Genomic DNA, 20,125 nt, shown 5'->3' with positions numbered 1-20,125 from the left:
TAGGTCTCTAGTCTTCAGAAATGCACAGGTTTGGTAGGTTTCCCTAGGTGCCGGCTGAGCTAGAGGCCAAAATCTACAGGTAGGCACTTTGCAAAAAACACCTCTGTTTTCTTTTAAAAATTTGGATGTGTCCACGTTGCGCTTTGGGGTGTTTCTTGTCGCGTCCGCTAGGCCTACCAACACAAGTAAGGTATCATTTTTATCAGGAGACTTGGGGGAACGCTGGGTGGAAGGAAATTCGTGGCTCCTCTCAGATTCCAGAACTTTCTGCCACAGAAATGTGAGGAACATGTGTTTTTTTAGCCAAATTTTGAGGTTTCCAAAGGATTCTGGGTAACAGAACCTTGTCCGAGCCACACAAGTCACCCCATCTTCGATTCCCCTAGGTCTCTAGTTTTCCGAAATGCACAGGTTTGGTAGGTTTCCCTAGGTGCCAGCTGAGCAAGAGGCCAAAATCTACAGGTAGGCACTTTGCAAAAAACACCTCTGTTTTCTTTTAAAAATTTGGATGTGTCCACGTTGCGCTTTGGGGCGTTTCTTGTCGCGTCCGCTAGGCCTACCAACACAAGTGAGGTATCATTTTTATCAGGAGACTTGGAGGAACGCTGTGTGGAAGGAAATTTGTGGCTCCTCTCAGATTCCAGAACTTTCAGCCACAGAAATGTGAGGAACATGTTTTTTTTAGCCAAATTTTGAGGTTTGCAAAGGATTCTGGGTAACAGAACCTGGTCCGAGCCACACAAGTCACCCCATCTTGGATTCCCCTAGGTCTCTAGTTTTAGAAATGCACAGGTTTGGTAGGTTTCCCTAGTTGCCGGCTGAGCTAGAGGACAAAATCTACAGGTAGACACTTTGCAAAAAACACCTCTGTTTTCTTTAAAAAAATTGGATGTGTCCACGTTGCGCTTTGGGGCGTTTCCTGTCGCGGGCGCTAGGCCTACCCACACAAGTGAGGTATCATTTTTATCAGGAGACTTGGGGGAACGCTTGGTGGAAGGAAATTTGTGGCTCCTCTCATATTCCAGAACTTTCTGCCACAGAAATTTGAGGAACATGTGTTTTTTTAGCAAAATTTTGAGGTTTGCAAAGGATTCTGGGTAACAGAACCTGATCCGAGCCACACAAGTCACCCCATCTTGGATTCCCCTAGGTCTCTAGTTTTCCGAAATGCACAGGTTTGATAGGTTTCACTAGGTGCCGGCTGAGCTAGAGGCCAAAATCTACAGGTAGGCACATTGCAAAAAACACCTCTGTTTCTTTCAAAAAATTGGATGTGTCCACGTTGCGCTTTGGGGCGTTTCCTGTCGCGGGCGCTAGGCCTACCCACACAAGTGAGGTATAATTTTTCTCGGAGACTTGGGGGAACGCTGGGTGGAAGGAAATTTGTGGCTCCTCTCAGATTCCAGAACATTCTGCCACAGAAATGTGAGGAACATGTGTTTTTTAGCCAAATTTTGAGGTTTCCAAAGGATTCTGGGTAACAGAACTTGGTCCGAGCCACACAAGTCACCCCATCTTCGATTCCCCTAGGTCTCTAGTTTTCAGAAATGCATAGGTTTGGTAGGTTTCCCTAGGTGCCGGCTGAGCTAGAGGCCAAAATCTACAGGTAGGCACTTTGCAAAAAACACCTCTGTTTTCTTTAAAAAATTTGGATGTGTCCACGTTGCGCTTTGGGGCGTTTCTTGTCGCAGGCGCTAGGCCTACCCACACAAGTGAGGTATCATTTTTATGGGGAGACTTGGAGGAACGCTATGTGGAAGGAAATTTGTGGCTCCTCTCAGATTCCAGAACTTTCAGCCACAGAAATGTGAGGAACATGTGTTTTTTTAGCCAAATTTTGAGGTTTGCAAAGGATTCTGGGTAACAGAACCTGGTTCGAGCCACACAAGTCACCCCATCTTGGATTCCCCTAGGTCTCTAGTCTTCAGAAATGCACAGGTTTGGTAGGTTTCCCTAGGTGCCCGCTGAGCTAGAGATCAAAATCTACAGGTAGGCACTTTGCAAAAAACACCTCTGTTTTCTTGCAAAAATTTGGATGTGTCCACGTTGCGCTTTGGGGCGTTTCCTGTCGCGGGCGCTAGGCCTACCCACACAAGTGAGGTATCATTTTTATCGAGAGACTTGGGGGAACGCTGGGTGGAAGGAAATTTGTGGCTCCTCTCAGATTCCAGAACTTTCTGCCACAGAAATGTGAGGAACATGTGTTGTTTTTAGCCAAATTTTGAGGTTTGCAAAGGATTCTGGGTAACAGAACCTGGTCCGAGCCACACAAGTCACCCCATCTTGGATTCCCCTATGTCTCTAGTTTTCAGAAATGCACAGGTTTGGTAGGTTTCCCTAGGTGCTGGCTGAGCTAGAGGCCAAAATCTACAGGTAGGCACTTTGCAAAAAACACCTCTGTTTTCTTTCAAAAATTTGGATGTGTCCACGTTGCGCTTTGGGGCATTTCCTGTCGCGGGCGCTAGGCCTACCCACTCAAGTGTGGTATCATTTTTATCGGGAGACTTGGAGGAACGCTGTGTGGAAGGAAATTTGTGGCTCCTCTCAGATTCCAGAACTTTCAGCCACAGAAATGTGAGGAACATGTGTTTTTTTTGCCAAATTTTGGGGTTTGCAAAGGATTCTGGGTAACAGAACCTGGTCCGAGCCACACAAGTCACCCCATCTTGGATTCCCCTAGATCTCTAGTTTTCAGAAATGCACAGGTTTGCTAGGTTTCCCTAGTTGCCGGCTGAGCTAGAGAACAAAATCTACAGGTAGACACTTTGCAAAAAACACCTCTGTTTTCTTTCAAAAAATTGGATGTGTCCATGTTGCGCTTTGGGGAGTTTCCTGTCGCGGGCGCTAGGCCTACCCACACAAGTGAGGTATCATTTTTATCGGGAGACTTGGGGGAACGCTGGGTGGAAGGAAATTTGTGGCTCCTCTCATATTCCAGAACTTTCTGCCACAGAAATGTGAGGAACATGTGTTTTTTTAGCAAAATTTTTATTTTTGCAAAGGATTCTGGGTAACAGAACCTGGTCCGAGCCACACAAGTCACCCCATCTTGGATTCCCCTAGGTCTCTAGTTTTCAGAAATGCACAGGTTTGGAACGTGTCCCTAGGTGCCGGCTGAGCTAGAGGCCAAAATCTACAGGTAGGCACTTTGCAAAAAACACCTCTGTTTTCTTTAAAAAATTTGGATGTGTCCACGTTGCGCTTTGGGGCGTTTCCTGTCGCGGGCGCTAGGCCTACCCACACAAGTGAGGTATCATTTTTATCGGGAGACTTGGAGGAACGCTGTGTGGAAGGAAATTTGTGGCTCCTCTCAGATTCCAGAACTTTCAGCCACAGAAATGTGAGGAACATGTGTTTTTTTAGCCAAATTTTGAGGTTTGCAAAGGATTCTGGGTTACAGACCCTGGTCCGAGCCACACAAGTCACCCCATCTTGGATTCCCCTAGGTCTCTAGTTTTCAGAAATGCACAGGTTTGGTAGGTTTCCCTAGGTGCCGGCTGAGCTAGAGGACAAAATCTACAGGTGGACTCTTTGCAAAAAACACCTCTGTTTTCTTTCAAAAAATTTGATGTGTCCACGTTGCGCTTTGGGGCGTTTCCTGTCGCGGGCGCTAGGCCTACCCACACAAGTGAGGTATCATTTTTATCGGGAGACTTGGGGGAACGCTGGGTGGAAGGAAATTTGTGGCTCCTCTCATATTCCAGAACTTTCTGCCACAGAAATGTGAGGAACATGTGTTTTCTTAGCCAAATTTTGAGGTTTGCAAAGGATTCTGGGTAACAGAACCTGGTCCGAGCCACACAAGTCACCCCATCTTGGATTCCCCTAGGTCTCTAGTCTTCAGAAATGCACAGGTTTGGTAGGTTTCCCTAGGTGCCGGCTGAGCTAGAGGCCAAAATCTACAGGTAGGCACTTTGCAAAAAACACCTCTGTTTTCTTTTAAAAATTTGGATGTGTCCACGTTGCGCTTTGGGGTGTTTCTTGTCGCGTCCGCTAGGCCTACCAACACAAGTAAGGTATCATTTTTATCAGGAGACTTGGGGGAACGCTGGGTGGAAGGAAATTCGTGGCTCCTCTCAGATTCCAGAACTTTCTGCCACAGAAATGTGAGGAACATGTGTTTTTTTAGCCAAATTTTGAGGTTTCCAAAGGATTCTGGGTAACAGAACCTTGTCCGAGCCACACAAGTCACCCCATCTTCGATTCCCCTAGGTCTCTAGTTTTCCGAAATGCACAGGTTTGGTAGGTTTCCCTAGGTGCCAGCTGAGCAAGAGGCCAAAATCTACAGGTAGGCACTTTGCAAAAAACACCTCTGTTTTCTTTTAAAAATTTGGATGTGTCCACGTTGCGCTTTGGGGCGTTTCTTGTCGCGTCCGCTAGGCCTACCAACACAAGTGAGGTATCATTTTTATCAGGAGACTTGGAGGAACGCTGTGTGGAAGGAAATTTGTGGCTCCTCTCAGATTCCAGAACTTTCAGCCACAGAAATGTGAGGAACATGTTTTTTTTAGCCAAATTTTGAGGTTTGCAAAGGATACTGGGTAACAGAACCTGGTCCGAGCCACACAAGTCACCCCATCTTGGATTCCCCTAGGTCTCTAGTTTTAGAAATGCACAGGTTTGGTAGGTTTCCCTTGTTGCCGGCTGAGCTAGAGGACAAAATCTACAGGTAGACACTTTGCAAAAAACACCTCTGTTTTCTTTAAAAAAATTGGATGTGTCCACGTTGCGCTTTGGGGCGTTTCCTGTCGCGGGCGCTAAGCCTACCCACACAAGTGAGGTATCATTTTTATCAGGAGACTTGGGGGAACGCTTGGTGGAAGGAAATTTGTGGCTCCTCTCATATTCCAGAACTTTCTGCCACAGAAATGTGAGGAACATGTGTTTTTTTAGCAAAATTTTGAGGTTTGCAAAGGATTCTGGGTAACAGAACCTGGTCCGAGCCACACAAGTCACCCCATCTTGGATTCCCCTAGGTCTCTAGTTTTAAAAAATGCACAGGTTTGGAACGTGTCCCTTGGTGCCGGCTGAGCTAGAGGCCAAAATCTACAGGTAGTCACTTTGCAAAAAACACCTCTGTTTTCTTTCAAAAATGTGGATGTGTCCACGTTGCACTTTGGGGCGTTTCCTGTCGCGGGCGCTAGGCCTACCCACACAAGTGAGGTATTATTTTTATCGGGAGACTTGGAGGAACGCTGTGTGGAAGGAAATTTGTGGCTCCTCTCAGATTCCAGAACTTTCAGCCACAGAAATGTGAGGAACATGTGTTTTTTTAGCCAAATTTTGAGGTTTGCAAAGGATTCTGGGTTACAGACCCTGGTCCGAGCCACACAAGTCACCCCATCTTGGATTCCCCTAGGTCTCTAGTTTTCAGAAATGCACAGGTTTGGTAGGTTTCCCTAGGTGCCGGCTGAGCCAGAGGACAAAATCTACAGGTAGACTCTTTGCAAAAAACACCTCTGTTTTCTTTCAAAAAATTTGATGTGTCCACGTTGCGCTTTGGGGCGTTTCCTGTCGCGGGCGCTAGGCCTACCCACACAAGTGAGGTATCATTTTTATCGGGAGACTTGGGGGAACGCTGGGTGGAAGGAAATTTGTGGCTCCTCTCAGATTCCAGAACTTTCTGCCACAGAAATGTGAGGAACATGTGTTTTTTTAGCCAAATTTTGAGGTTTGCAAAGGATTCTGGGTAACAGAACCTGGTTCTAGCCACACAAGTCACCCCATCTTGGATTCCCCTAGGTCTCTAGTCTTCAGAAATGCACAGGTTTGGTAGGTTTCCCTAGGTGCCGGCTGAGCTAGAGGTCAAAATCTACAGGTAGGCACTTTGCAAAAAACACCTCTGTTTTCTTTCAAAAATTTGGATGTGTCCACGTTGCGCTTTTGGGGCGTTTCCTGTCGCGGGCGCTAGGCCTACCCACAAAAGTGAGGTATCATTTTTATCTGGAGACGTGGGGGAACGCTGGGTGGAAGGAAATTTGTGGCTCCTCTCAGATTCCAGAACTTTCTGCCACAGAAATGTGAGGAACATGTGTTTTTTTAGCCAAATTTTGAGGTTTGCAAAGTATTCTGGGTAACAGAACCTGGTCCGAGCCCCACAAGTCACCCCATCTTGGATTCCCCTAGGTCTCTAGTTTTCAGAAATGCACAGGTTTGGTAGGTTTCCCTAGGTGCCGGCTGAGCTAGAGGACAAAATCTACAGGTGGACTCTTTGCAAAAAACACCTCTGTTTTCTTTCAAAAAATTTGATGTGTCCACGTTGCGCTTTGGGGCGTTTCCTGTCGCGGGCGCTAGGCCTACCCACACAAGTGAGGTATCATTTTTATCGGGAGACTTGGGGGAACGCTGGGTGGAAGGAAATTTGTGGCTCCTCTCAGATTCCAGAACTTTCTGCCACAGAAATGTGAGGAACATGTGTTTTTTTAGCCAAATTTTGAGGTTTGCAAAGGATTCTGGGTAACAGAACCTGGTTCGAGCCACACAAGTCACCCCATCTTGGATTCCCCTAGGTCTCTAGTCTTCAGAAATGCACAGGTTTGGTAGGTTTCCCTAGGTGCCGGCTGAGCTAGAGGTCAAAATCTACAGGTAGGCACTTTGCAAAAAACACCTCTGTTTTCTTTAAAAAATTTGGATGTGTCCACGTTGCGCTTTTGGGGCGTTTCCTGTCGCGGGCGCTAGGCCTACCCACAAAAGTGAGGTATCATTTTTATCTGGAGACGTGGGGGAACGCTGGGTGGAAGGAAATTTGTGGCTCCTCTCAGATTCCAGAACTTTCTGCCACAGAAATGTGAGGAACATGTGTTTTTTTTGCCAAATTTTGAGGTTTGCAAAGGATTCTGGGTAACAGAACCTGGTCCGAGCCACACAAGTCACCCCATCTTGGATTCTCCTAGGTCTCTAGTCTTCAGAAATGCACAGGTTTGGTAGGTTTCCCTAGGTGCCGGCTGAGCTAGAGGCCGAAATCTACAGGTAGGCACTTTGCAAAAAACACCTCTCTTTTCTTTCAAAAATGCGAATGTGTCCACATTGCGCTTTGGGGCGTTTCCTGTAGCGGGCGCTAGGCCTACCCACACAAGTGAAGTATCATTTTTATGTGGAGACTTGGGGGAACGCTGGGTGGAAGGAAATTTGTGGCTCCTCTCAGATTCCAGAACATTCTGCCACAGAAATGTGAGGAACATGTGTTTTTTTTAGCCAAATTTTGAGGTTTGCAAAGGATTCTGGGTAACAGAACCTGGTCCGAGCCACACAAGTCACCCCATCTTGGATTCCCCTAGGTCTCTAGTTTTCAGAAATGCACAGGTTTGGTAGGTTTTTCTAGGTGCCGGCTGAGCTAAAGGCCAAAATCTACAGGTAGGCACTTTGCAAAAAACACCTCTGTTTTCTTTCAAAAAATGGGATGTGTCCACGTTGCGTTTTGGTGTGCCCTCTGTCGCGGCCGCTAGGCCTACCCACACAAGTGAGGTATCATTTTTATCGGGAGACTTGGGGGAAAGCTGGGCGGGAGGAAATTTGTGGCTCCTCTCAGATTCCAGAACTTTCTGCCACAGAAAAGTGAGGAACATGTGTTTTTTTTGCCAAATTTTGAGGTTTGCAAAGGATTCTGGGTAACAGAACCTAGTCCGAGCCCCACAAGTCACCCCATCTTGGATTCCCCTAGGTCTCTAGTTTTCAGAAATGCACAGGTTTGGTAGGTTTCCCTAGGTGCCGGCTGAGCTAGAGGGCAAAATCTACAGGTAGGCACTTTGCAAAAAACACCTCTGTTTTCTTTAAAAAATTTGGATGTGTCCACGTTGCGCTTTGGGGCGTTTCCTGTCGCGGGCGCTAGGCCTACCCACACAAGTGAGGTATCATTTTTCCCGGGAGACTTGGGGGAACGCTGGGTGGAAGGAAATTTGTGGCTCCTCTCAGATTCCAGAACTTTCTGCCACAGAAATGTGAGGAACATGTGTTTTTTTAGCAAAATTTTGAGGTTTGCAAAGGATTCTGGGTAACAGAACCTGATCCGAGCCACACAAGTCACCCCATCTTGGATTCCCCTAGGTCTCTAGTTTTCCGAAATGCACAGGTTTGATAGGTTTCACTAGGTGCCGGCTGAGCTAGAGGCCAAAATCTACAGGTAGGCACATTGCAAAAAACACCTCTGTTTCTTTCAAAAAATTGGATGTGTCCACGTTGCGCTTTGGGGCGTTTCCTGTCGCGGGCGCTAGGCCTACCCACACAAGTGAGGTAACATTTTTATCGGGAGACTTGGGGGAACGCTGGTTGGAAGGAAATTTGTGGCTCCTCTCAGATTCCAGAACTTTCTGCCACAGAAATGTGAGGAACATGTGTTTTTTTAGCCAAATTTTGAGGTTTGCAAAGGATTCTGGGTAACAGAACCTGGTCCGAGCCATACATGTCACCCCATCTTGGATTCCCCTAGGTCTCTAGTTTTCAGAAATGCACAGGTTTGGTAGGTTTCCCTAGGTGCCGGCTGAGCTAGAGGCCAAAATCTACAGGTAGGCACTTTGCAAAAAACACCTCTGTTTTCTTTAAAAAATTTGGATGTGTCCACGTTGCGCATTGGGGCGTTTCCTGTCGCGGGCGCTAGGCCTACCCACACAAGTGAGGTATCATTTTTTTCGGGAGACTTGGGGGAACGCTGGGTGGAAGGAAATTTGTGGCTCCTCTCAGATTCCAGAACTTTCAGCCACAGAAATGTGAGGAACATGTGTTTTTTTAGCCAAATTTTGAGGTTTGCAAAGGATTCTGGGTAACAGAACATGGTCCGAGCCACACAAGTCACCCCATTGTGGATTCCCCTACGTCTCTAGTTTTAGAAATGCACAGGTTTGGTAGGTTTCCCTAGTTGCCGGCTGAGCTAGAGGACAAAATCTACAGGTAGACACTTTGCAAAAAACACCTCTGTTTTCTTAAAAAAAATTGGATGTGTCCACGTTGCGCTTTGGGGCGTTTCCTGTCGCGGGCGCTAGGCCTACCCACACAAGTGAGGTATCATTTTTATCAGGAGACTTGGGGGAACGCTGGGTGGAAGGAAATTTGTGGCTCCTCTCAGATTCCAGAACATTCTGCCACAGAAATGTGAGGAACATGTGTTTTTTTTAGCCAAATTTTGAGGTTTGCAAAGGATTCTGGGTAACAGAACCTAGTCTGAGCCCCACAAGTCACCCAATCTTGGATTCCCCTAAGTCTCTAGTTTTCAGAAATGCACAGGTTTGGTAGGTTTCTCTAGGTGCCGGCTGAGCTAGAGGCCAAAATCTACAGGTAGGCACTTTGCAAAAAACACCTCTGTTTTCTTTCAAAAACTGGGATGTGTCCACGTTGCGTTTTGAGGTGTCCTCTGTCGCGGCCGCCAGGCCTACCCACACAAGTGAGGTATCATTTTTATCGGGAGACCTGGGGGAACGCTGGGTGGAAGGAAATTTGTGGCTCCTCTCAGATTCCAGAACTTTCTGCCACAGAAATGTGAGGTACATGTGTTTTTTTAGCCAAATTTTGAGGTTTGCAAAGGATTCTGGGTAACAGATCCTGGTCCGAGCCACACAAGTCACCCCATCTTGGATTCCCCTAGGTCTCTAGTTTTCAGAAATGCACAGGTTTGGTAGGTTTCCCTAGGTGCCGGCTGAGCTAGAGGCCAAAATCTACAGGTAGGCACTTTGCAAAACACACCTCTGTTTTCTTTAAAAAATTTGGATGTGTCCATGTTGCGCTTTGGGGTGTTTCCTGTCGCGGGCGCTAGGCCTACCCACACAAGAGAGGAATCATTTTTATCGGGAGACTTGGGGGAACGCTGGGTGGAAGGAAATATGTGGCTCCTCTCAGATTCCAGAACATTCTGCCACAGAAATGTGAGGAACATGTGTTTTTTTAGCCAAATTTTGGGGTTTGCAAAGGATTCTGGGTAACAGAACCTGGTCCGAGCCACACAAGTCACCCCATCTTGGATTCCCCTAGATCTCTAGTTTTCAGAAATGCACAGGTTTGCTAGGTTTCCCTAGTTGCCGGCTGAGCTAGAGAACGAAATCTACAGGTAGACACTTTGCAAAAAACACCTCTGTTTTCTTTCAAAAAATTGGATGTGTCCACGTTGCGCTTTGGGGAGTTTCCTGTCGCGGGCGCTAGGCCTACCCACACAAGTGAGGTATCATTTTTATCGGGAGACTTGGGGGAACGCTGGGTGGAAGGAAATTTGTGGCTCCTCTCATATTCCAGAACTTTCTGCCACAGAAATGTGAGGAACATGTGTTTTTTTAGCAAAATTTTTAGGTTTGCAAAGGATTCTGGGTAACAGAACCTGGTCCGAGCCACACAAGTCACCCCATCTTGGATTCCCCTAGGTCTCTAGTTTTCAGAAATGCACAGGTTTGGAACGTGTCCCTAGGTGCCGGCTGAGCTAGAGGCCAAAATCTACAGGTAGGCACTTTGAAAAAAACACCTCTGTTTTCTTTAAAAAATGTGGATGTGTCCACGTTGCGCTTTGGGGCGTTTCCTGTCGCGGGCGCTAGGCCTACCCACACAAGTGAGGTATCATTTTTATCGGGAGACTTGGAGGAACGCTGTGTGGAAGGAAATTTGTGGCTCCTCTCAGATTCCAGAACTTTCAGCCACAGAAATGTGAGGAATATGTGTTTTTTTAGCCAAATTTTGAGGTTTGCAAAGGATTCTGGGTTACAGACCCTGGTCCGAGCCACACAAGTCACCCCATATTGGATTCCCCTAGGTCTCTAGTTTTCAGAAATGCACAGGTTTGGTAGGTTTCCCTAGGTGCCGGCTGAGCTAGAGGACAAAATCTACAGGTGGACTCTTTGCAAAAAACACCTCTGTTTTCTTTCAAAAAATTTGATGTGTCCACGTTGCGCTTTGGGGCGTTTCCTGTCGCGGGCGCTAGGCCTACCCACACAAGTGAGGTATCATTTTTATCGGGAGACTTGGGGGAACGCTGGGTGGAAGGAAATTTGTGGCTCCTCTCATATTCCAGAACTTTCTGCCACAGAAATGTGAGGAACATGTGTTTTCTTAGCCAAATTTTGAGGTTTGCAAAGGATTCTGGGTAACAGAACCTGGTCCGAGCCACACAAGTCACCCCATCTTGGATTCCCCTAGGTCTCTAGTCTTCAGAAATGCACAGGTTTGGTAGGTTTCCCTAGGTGCCGGCTGAGCTAGAGGCCAAAATCTACAGGTAGGCACTTTGCAAAAAACACCTCTGTTTTCTTTTAAAAATTTGGATGTGTCCACGTTGCGCTTTGGGGTGTTTCTTGTCGCGTCCGCTAGGCCTACCAACACAAGTAAGGTATCATTTTTATCAGGAGACCTGGGGGAACGCTGGGTGGAAGGAAATTCGTGGCTCCTCTCAGATTCCAGAACTTTCTGCCACAGAAATGTGAGGAACATGTGTTTTTTTAGCCAAATTTTGAGGTTTCCAAAGGATTCTGGGTAACAGAACCTTGTCCGAGCCACACAAGTCACCCCATCTTCGATTCCCCTAGGTCTCTAGTTTTCCGAAATGCACAGGTTTGGTAGGTTTCCCTAGTTGCCGGCTGAGCAAGAGGCCAAAATCTACAGGTAGACACTTTGCAAAAAACACCTCTGTTTTCTTTCAAAAAATTGGATGTGTCCACGTTGCGCTTTGGGGAGTTTCCTGTCGCGGGCGCTAGGCCTACCCACACAAGTGAGGTATCATTTTTATCGGGAGACTTGGGGGAACGCTGGGTGGAAGGAAATTTGTGGCTCCTCTCATATTCCAGAACTTTCTGCCACAGAAATGTGAGGAACATGTGTTTTTTTAGCAAAATTTTTAGGTTTGCAAAGGATTCTGGGTAACAGAACCTGGTCCGAGCCACACAAGTCACCCCATCTTGGATTCCCCTAGGTCTCTAGTTTTCAGAAATGCACAGGTTTGGAACGTGTCCCTAGGTGCCGGCTGAGCTAGAGGCCAAAATCTACAGGTAGGCACTTTGAAAAAAACACCTCTGTTTTCTTTAAAAAATGTGGATGTGTCCACGTTGCGCTTTGGGGCGTTTCCTGTCGCGGGCGCTAGGCCTACCCACACAAGTGAGGTATCATTTTTATCGGGAGACTTGGAGGAACGCTGTGTGGAAGGAAATTTGTGGCTCCTCTCAGATTCCCGAACTTTCAGCCACAGAAATGTGAGGAACATGTGTTTTTTTAGCCAAATTTTGAGGTTTGCAAAGGATTCTGGGTTACAGACCCTGGTCCGAGCCACACAAGTCACCCCATATTGGATTCCCCTAGGTCTCTAGTTTTCAGAAATGCACAGGTTTGGTAGGTTTCCCTAGGTGCCGGCTGAGCTAGAGGACAAAATCTACAGGTGGACTCTTTGCAAAAAACACCTCTGTTTTCTTTCAAAAAATTTGATGTGTCCACGTTGCGCTTTGGGGCGTTTCCTGTCGCGGGCGCTAGGCCTACCCACACAAGTGAGGTATCATTTTTATCGGGAGACTTGGGGGAACGCTGGGTGGAAGGAAATTTGTGGCTCCTCTCATATTCCAGAACTTTCTGCCACAGAAATGTGAGGAACATGTGTTTTCTTAGCCAAATTTTGAGGTTTGCAAAGGATTCTGGGTAACAGAACCTGGTCCGAGCCACACAAGTCACCCCATCTTGGATTCCCCTAGGTCTCTAGTCTTCAGAAATGCACAGGTTTGGTAGGTTTCCCTAGGTGCCGGCTGAGCTAGAGGCCAAAATCTACAGGTAGGCACTTTGCAAAAAACACCTCTGTTTTCTTTTAAAAATTTGGATGTGTCCACGTTGCGCTTTGGGGTGTTTCTTGTCGCGTCCGCTAGGCCTACCAACACAAGTAAGGTATCATTTTTATCAGGAGACCTGGGGGAACGCTGGGTGGAAGGAAATTCGTGGCTCCTCTCAGATTCCAGAACTTTCTGCCACAGAAATGTGAGGAACATGTGTTTTTTTAGCCAAATTTTGAGGTTTCCAAAGGATTCTGGGTAACAGAACCTTGTCCGAGCCACACAAGTCACCCCATCTTCGATTCCCCTAGGTCTCTAGTTTTCCGAAATGCACAGGTTTGGTAGGTTTCCCTAGGTGCCAGCTGAGCAAGAGGCCAAAATCTACAGGTAGGCACTTTGCAAAAAACACCTCTGTTTTCTTTTAAAAATTTGGATGTGTCCACGTTGCGCTTTGGGGCGTTTCTTGTCGCGTCCGCTAGGCCTACCAACACAAGTGAGGTATCATTTTTATCAGGAGACTTGGAGGAACGCTGTGTGGAAGGAAATTTGTGGCTTCTCTCAGATTCCAGAACTTTCAGCCACAGAAATGTGAGGAACATGTTTTTTTTAGCCAAATTTTGAGGTTTGCAAAGGATTCTGGGTAACAGAACCTGGTCCGAGCCACACAAGTCACCCCATCTTGGATTCCCCTAGGTCTCTAGTTTTAGAAATGCACAGGTTTGGTAGGTTTCCCTAGTTGCCGGCTGAGCTAGAGGACAAAATCTACAGGTAGACACTTTGCAAAAAACACCTCTGTTTTCTTTAAAAAAATTGGATGTGTCCACGTTGCGCTTTGGGGCGTTTCCTGTCGCGGGCGCTAGGCCTACCCACACAAGTGAGGTATCATTTTTATCAGGAGACTTGGGGAACGCTTGGTGGAAGGAAATTTGTGGCTCCTCTCATATTCCAGAACTTTCTGCCACAGAAATGTGAGGAACATGTGTTTTTTTGGCAAAATTTTGAGGTTTGCAAAGGATTCTGGGTAACAGAACCTGGTCCGAGCCACACAAGTCACCCCATCTTGGATTCCCCTAGGTCTCTAGTTTTAAAAAATGCACAGGTTTGGAACGTGTCCCTTGGTGCCGGCTGAGCTAGAGGCCAAAATCTACAGGTAGGCACTTTGCAAAAAACACCTCTGTTTTCTTTAAAAAATGTGGATGTGTCCACGTTGCACTTTGGGGCATTTCCTGTCGCGGGCGCTAGGCCTACCCACACAAGTGAGGTATCATTTTTATCGGGAGACTTGGAGGAACGCTGTGTGGAGTGAAATTTGTGGCTCCTCTCAGATTCCAGAACTTTCAGCCACAGAAATGTGAGGAACATGTGTTTTTTTAGCCAAATTTTGAGGTTTGCAAAGGATTCTGGGTTACAGACCCTGGTCCGAGCCACACAAGTCACCCCATCTTGGATTCCCCTAGGTCTCTAGTTTTCAGAAATGCACAGGTTTGGTAGGTTTCCCTAGGTGCCGGCTGAGCCAGAGGACAAAATCTACAGGTAGACTCTTTGCAAAAAACACCTCTGTTTTCTTTAAAAAAATTTGATGTGTCCACGTTGCGCTTTGGGGCGTTTCCTATCGCGGGCGCTAGGCCTACCCACACAAGTGAGGTATCATTTTTATCGGGAGACTTGGGGGAACGCTGGGTGGAAGGAAATTTGTGGCTCCTCTCAGATTCCAGAACTTTCTGCCACAGAAATGTGAGGAACATGTGTTTTTTTAGCCAAATTTTGAGGTTTGCAAAGGATTCTGGGTAACAGAACCTGGTTCTAGCCACACAAGTCACCCCATCTTGGATTCCCCTAGGTCTCTAGTCTTCAGAAATGCACAGGTTTGGTAGGTTTCCCTAGGTGCCGGCTGAGCTAGAGGTCAAAATCTACAGGTAGGCACTTTGCAAAAAACACCTCTGTTTTCTTTCAAAAATTTGGATGTGTCCACGTTGCGCTTTTGGGGCGTTTCCTGTCGCGGGCGCTAGGCCTACCCACAAAAGTGAGGTATCATTTTTATCTGGAGACGTGGGGGAACGCTGGGTGGAAGGAAATTTGTGGCTCCTCTCAGATTCCAGAACTTTCTGCCACAGAAATGTGAGGAACATGTGTTTTTTTAGCCAAATTTTGAGGTTTGCAAAGTATTCTGGGTAACAGAACCTGGTCCGAGCCCCACAAGTCACCCCATCTTGGATTCCCCTAGGTCTCTAGTTTTCAGAAATGCACAGGTTTGGTAGGTTTCCCTAGGTGCCGGCTGAGCTAGAGGACAAAATCTACAGGTGGACTCTTTGCAAAAAACACCTCTGTTTTCTTTCAAAAAATTTGATGTGTCCACGTTGCGCTTTGGGGCGTTTCCTGTCGCGGGCGCTAGGCCTACCCACACAAGTGAGGTATCATTTTTATCGGGAGACTTGGGGGAACGCTGGGTGGAAGGAAATTTGTGGCTCCTCTCAGATTCCAGAACTTTCTGCCACAGAAATGTGAGGAACATGTGTTTTTTTAGCCAAATTTTGAGGTTTGCAAAGGATTCTGGGTAACAGAACCTGGTTCGAGCCACACAAGTCACCCCATCTTGGATTCCCCTAGGTCTCTAGTCTTCAGAAATGCACAGGTTTGGTAGGTTTCCTAGGTGCCGGCTGAGCTAGAGGTCAAAATCTACAGGTAGGCACTTTGCAAAAAACACCTCTGTTTTCTTTCAAAAATTTGGATGTGTCCACGTTGCGCTTTTGGGGCGTTTCCTGTCGCGGGCGCTAGGCCTACCCACAAAAGTGAGGTATCATTTTTATCTGGAGACGTGGGGGAACGCTGGGTGGAAGGAAATTTGTGGCTCCTCTCAGATTCCAGAACTTTCTGCCACAGAAATGTGAGGAACATGTGTTTTTTTTGCCAAATTTTGAGGTTTGCAAAGGATTCTGGGTAACAGAACCTTGTCCGAGCCACACAAGTCACCCCATCTTCGATTCCCCTAGGTCTCTAGTTTTCCGAAATGCACAGGTTTGGTAGGTTTCCCTAGGTGCCAGCTGAGCAAGAGGCCAAAATCTACAGGTAGGCACTTTGCAAAAAACACCTCTGTTTTCTTTTAAAAATTTGGATGTGTCCACGTTGCGCTTTGGGGCGTTTCTTGTCGCGTCCGCTAGGCCTACCAACACAAGTGAGGTATCATTTTTATCAGGAGACTTGGAGGAACGCTGTGTGGAAGGAAATTTGTGGCTTCTCTCAGATTACAGAACTTTCAGCCACAGAAATGTGAGGAACATGTTTTTTTTAGCCAAATTTTGAGGTTTGCAAAGGATTCTGGGTAACAGAACCTGGTCCGAGCCACACAAGTCACCCCATCTTGGATTCCCCTAGGTCTCTAGTTTTAGAAATGCACAGGTTTGGTAGGTTTCCCTAGTTGCCGGCTGAGCTAGAGGACAAAATCTACAGGTAGACACTTTGCAAAAAACACCTCTGCTTTCTTTAAAAAAATTGGATGTGTCCACGTTGCGCTTTGGGGCGTTTCCTGTCGCGGGCGCTAGGCCTACCCACACAAGTGAGGTATCATTTTTATCAGGAGACTTGGGGAACGCTTGGTGGAAGGAAATTTGTGGCTCCTCTCATATTCCAGAACTTTCTGCCAGAGAAATGTGAGGAACATGTGTTTTTTTGGCAAAATTTTGAGGTTTGCAAAGGATTCTGGGTAACAGAACCTGGTCCTAGCCACACAAGTCACCCCATCTTGGATTCCCCTAGGTCTCTAGTTTTAAAAAATGCACAGGTTTGGAACGTGTCCCTTGGTGCCGGCTGAGCTAGAGGCCAAAATCTACAGGTAGGCACTTTGCAAAAAACACCTCTGTTTTCTTTCAAAAATGTGGATGTGTCCACGTTGCACTTTGGGGCGTTTCCTGTCGCGGGCGCTAGGCCTACCCACACAAGTGAGGTATCATTTTTATCGGGAGACTTGGAGGAACGCTGTGTGGAAGGAAATTTGTGGCTCCTCTCGGATTCCAGAACTTTCAGCCACAGAAATGTGAGGAACATGTGTTTTTTTAGCCAAATTTTGAGGTTTGCAAAGGATTCTGGGTTACAGACCCTGGTCCGAGCCACACAAGTCACCCCATCTTGGATTCCCCTAGGTCTCTAGTTTTCAGAAATGCACAGGTTTGGTAGGTTTCCCTAGGTGCCGGCTGAGCCAGAGGACAAAATCTACAGGTAGACTCTTTGCAAAAAACACCTCTGTTTTCTTTAAAAAAATTTGATGTGTCCACGTTGCGCTTTGGGGCGTTTCCTGTCGCGGGCGCTAGGCCTACCCACACAAGTGAGGTATCATTTTTATCGGGAGACTTGGGGGAACGCTGGGTGGAAGGAAATTTGTGGCTCCTCTCAGATTCCAGAACTTTCTGCCACAGAAATGTGAAGAACATGTGTTTTTTTAGCCAAATTTTGAGGTTTGCAAAGGTTTCTGGGTAACAGAACCTGGTTCTAGCCACACAAGTCACCCCATCTTGGATTCCCCTAGGTCTCTAGTCTTCAGAAATGCACAGGTTTGGTAGGTTTCCCTAGGTGCCGGCTGAGCTAGAGGTCAAAATCTACAGGTAGGCACTTTGCAAAAAACACCTCTGTTTTCTTTCAAAAATTTGGATGTGTCCACGTTGCGCTTTTGGGGCGTTTCCTGTCGCGGGCGCTAGGCCTACCCACAAAAGTGAGGTATCATTTTTATCTGGAGACGTGGGGGAACGCTGGGTGGAAGGAAATTTGTGGCTCCTCTCAGATTCCAGAACTTTCTGCCACAGAAATGTGAGGAACATGTGTTTTTTTAGCCAAATTTTGAGGTTTGCAAAGTATTCTGGGTAACAGAACCTGGTCCGAGCCCCACAAGTCACCCCATCTTGGATTCCCCTAGGTCTCTAGTTTTCAGAAATGCACAGGTTTGGTAGGTTTCCCTAGGTGCCGGCTGAGCTAGAGGACAAAATCTACAGGTGGACTCTTTGCAAAACACACCTCTGTTTTCTTTCAAAAAATTTGATGTGTCCACGTTGCGCTTTGGGGCGTTTCCTGTCGCGGGCGCTAGGCCTACCCACACAAGTGAGGTATCATTTTTATCGGGAGACTTGGGGGAACGCTGGGTGGAAGGAAATTTGTGGCTCCTCTCAGATTCCAGAACTTTCTGCCACAGAAATGTGAGGAACATGTGTTTTTTTAGCCAAATTTTGAGGTTTGCAAAGGATTCTGGGTAACAGAACCTGGTTCGAGCCACACAAGTCACCCCATCTTGGATTCCCCTAGGTCTCTAGTCTTCAGAAATGCACAGGTTTGGTAGGTTTCCCTAGGTGCCGGCTGAGCTAGAGGTCAAAATCTACAGGTAGGCACTTTGCAAAAAACACCTCTGTTTTCTTTCAAAAATTTGGATGTGTCCACGTTGCGCTTTTGGGGCGTTTCCTGTCGCGGGCGCTAGGCCTACCCACAAAAGTGAGGTATCATTTTTATCTGGAGACGTGGGGGAACGCTGGGTGGAAGGAAATTTGTGGCTCCTCTCAGATTCCAGAACTTTCTGCCACAGAAATGTGAGGAACATGTGTTTTTTTTGCCAAATTTTGAGGTTTGCAAAGTATTCTGGGTAACAGAACCTGGTCCGAGCCCCACAAGTCACCCCATCTTGGATTCCCCTAGGTCTCTAGTTTTCAGAAATGCACAGGTTTGGTAGGTTTCCCTAGGTGCCGGCTGAGCTAGAGGACAAAATCTACAGGTGGACTCTTTGCAAAAAACACCTCTGTTTTCTTTCAAAAAATTTGATGTGTCCACGTTGCGCTTTGGGGCGTTTCCTGTCGCGGGCGCTAGGCCTACCCACACAAGTGAGGTATCATTTTTATCGGGAGACATGGGGGAACGCTGGATGGAAGGAAATTTGTGGCTCCTCTCAGATTCCAGAACTTTCTGCCACAGAAATGTGAGGAACATGTGTTTTTTTAGCCAAATTTTGAGGTTTGCAAAGGATTCTGGGTAACAGAACCTGGTTCGAGCCACACAAGTCACCCCATCTTGGATTCCCCTAGGTCTCTAGTCTTCAGAAATGCACAGGTTTGGTAGGTTTCCCTAGGTGCCGGCTGAGCTAGAGGTCAAAATCTACAGGTAGGCACTTTGCAAAAAACACCTCTGTTTTCTTTCAAAAATTTGGATGTGTCCACGTTGCGCTTTTGGGGCATTTCCTGTCGCGGGCGCTAGGCCTACCCACAAAAGTGAGGTATCATTTTTATCTGGAGACGTGGGGGAACGCTGGGTGGAAGGAAATTTGTGGCTCCTCTCAGATTCCAGAACTTTCTGCCACAGAAATGTGAGGAACATGTGTTTTTTTTGCCAAATTTTGAGGTTTGCAAAGGATTCTGGGTAACAGAACCTGGTCCGAGCCACACAAGTCACCCCATCTTGGATTCTCCTAGGTCTCTAGTCTTCAGAAATGCACAGGTTTGGTAGGTTTCCCTAGGTGCCGGATGAGCTAGAGGCCGAAATCTACAGGTAGGCACTTTGCAAAAAACACCTCTCTTTTCTTTCAAAAATGCGAATGTGTCCACATTGCGCTTTGGGGCGTTTCCTGTAGCGGGCGCTAGGCCTACCCACACAAGTGAAGTATCATTTTTATGTGGAGACTTGGGGGAACGCTGGGTGGAAGGAAATTTGTGGCTCCTCTCAGATTCCAGAACATTCTGCCACAGAAATGTGAGGAACATGTGTTTTTTTTAGCCAAATTTTGAGGTTTGCAAAGGATTCTGGGTAACAGAACCTGGTCCGAGCCACACAAGTCACCCCATCTTGGATTCCCCTAGGTCTATAGTTTTCAGAAATGCACAGGTTTGGTAGGTTTTTCTAGGTGCCGGCTGAGCTAAAGGCCAAAATCTACAGGTAGGCACTTTGCAAAAAACACCTCTGTTTTCTTTCAAAAAATGGGATGTGTCCACGTTGCGTTTTGGGGTGACCTCTGTCGCGGCCGCTAGGCCTACCCACACAAGTGAGGTATCATTTTTATCGGGAGACTTGGGGGAAAGCTGGGCGGGAGGAAATTTGTGGCTCCTCTCAGATTCCAGAACTTTCTGCCACAGAAATGTGAGGAACATGTGTTTTTTTTGCCAAATTTTGAGGTTTGCAAAGGATTCTGGGTAACAGAACCTAGTCCGAGCCCCACAAGTCACCCCATCTTGGATTCCCCTAGGTCTCTAGTTTTCAGAAATGCACAGGTTTGGTAGGTTTCCCTAGGTGCCGGCTGAGCTAGAGGGCAAAATCTACAGGTAGGCACTTTGCAAAAAACACCTCTGTTTTCTTTAAAAAATTTGGATGTGTCCACGTTGCGCTTTGGGGCGTTTCCTGTCGCGGGCGCTAGGCCTACCCACACAAGTGAGGTATCATTTTTCCCGGGAGACTTG

Source organism: Pleurodeles waltl, chromosome 2_2, assembly GCF_031143425.1.
Source record: "Pleurodeles waltl isolate 20211129_DDA chromosome 2_2, aPleWal1.hap1.20221129, whole genome shotgun sequence".
NCBI classification, from domain to species: domain Eukaryota; kingdom Metazoa; phylum Chordata; class Amphibia; order Caudata; family Salamandridae; genus Pleurodeles; species Pleurodeles waltl.
The sequence above is the reverse complement of the archived record's forward strand: the minus strand, read 5'-3'. Positions refer to the sequence as shown.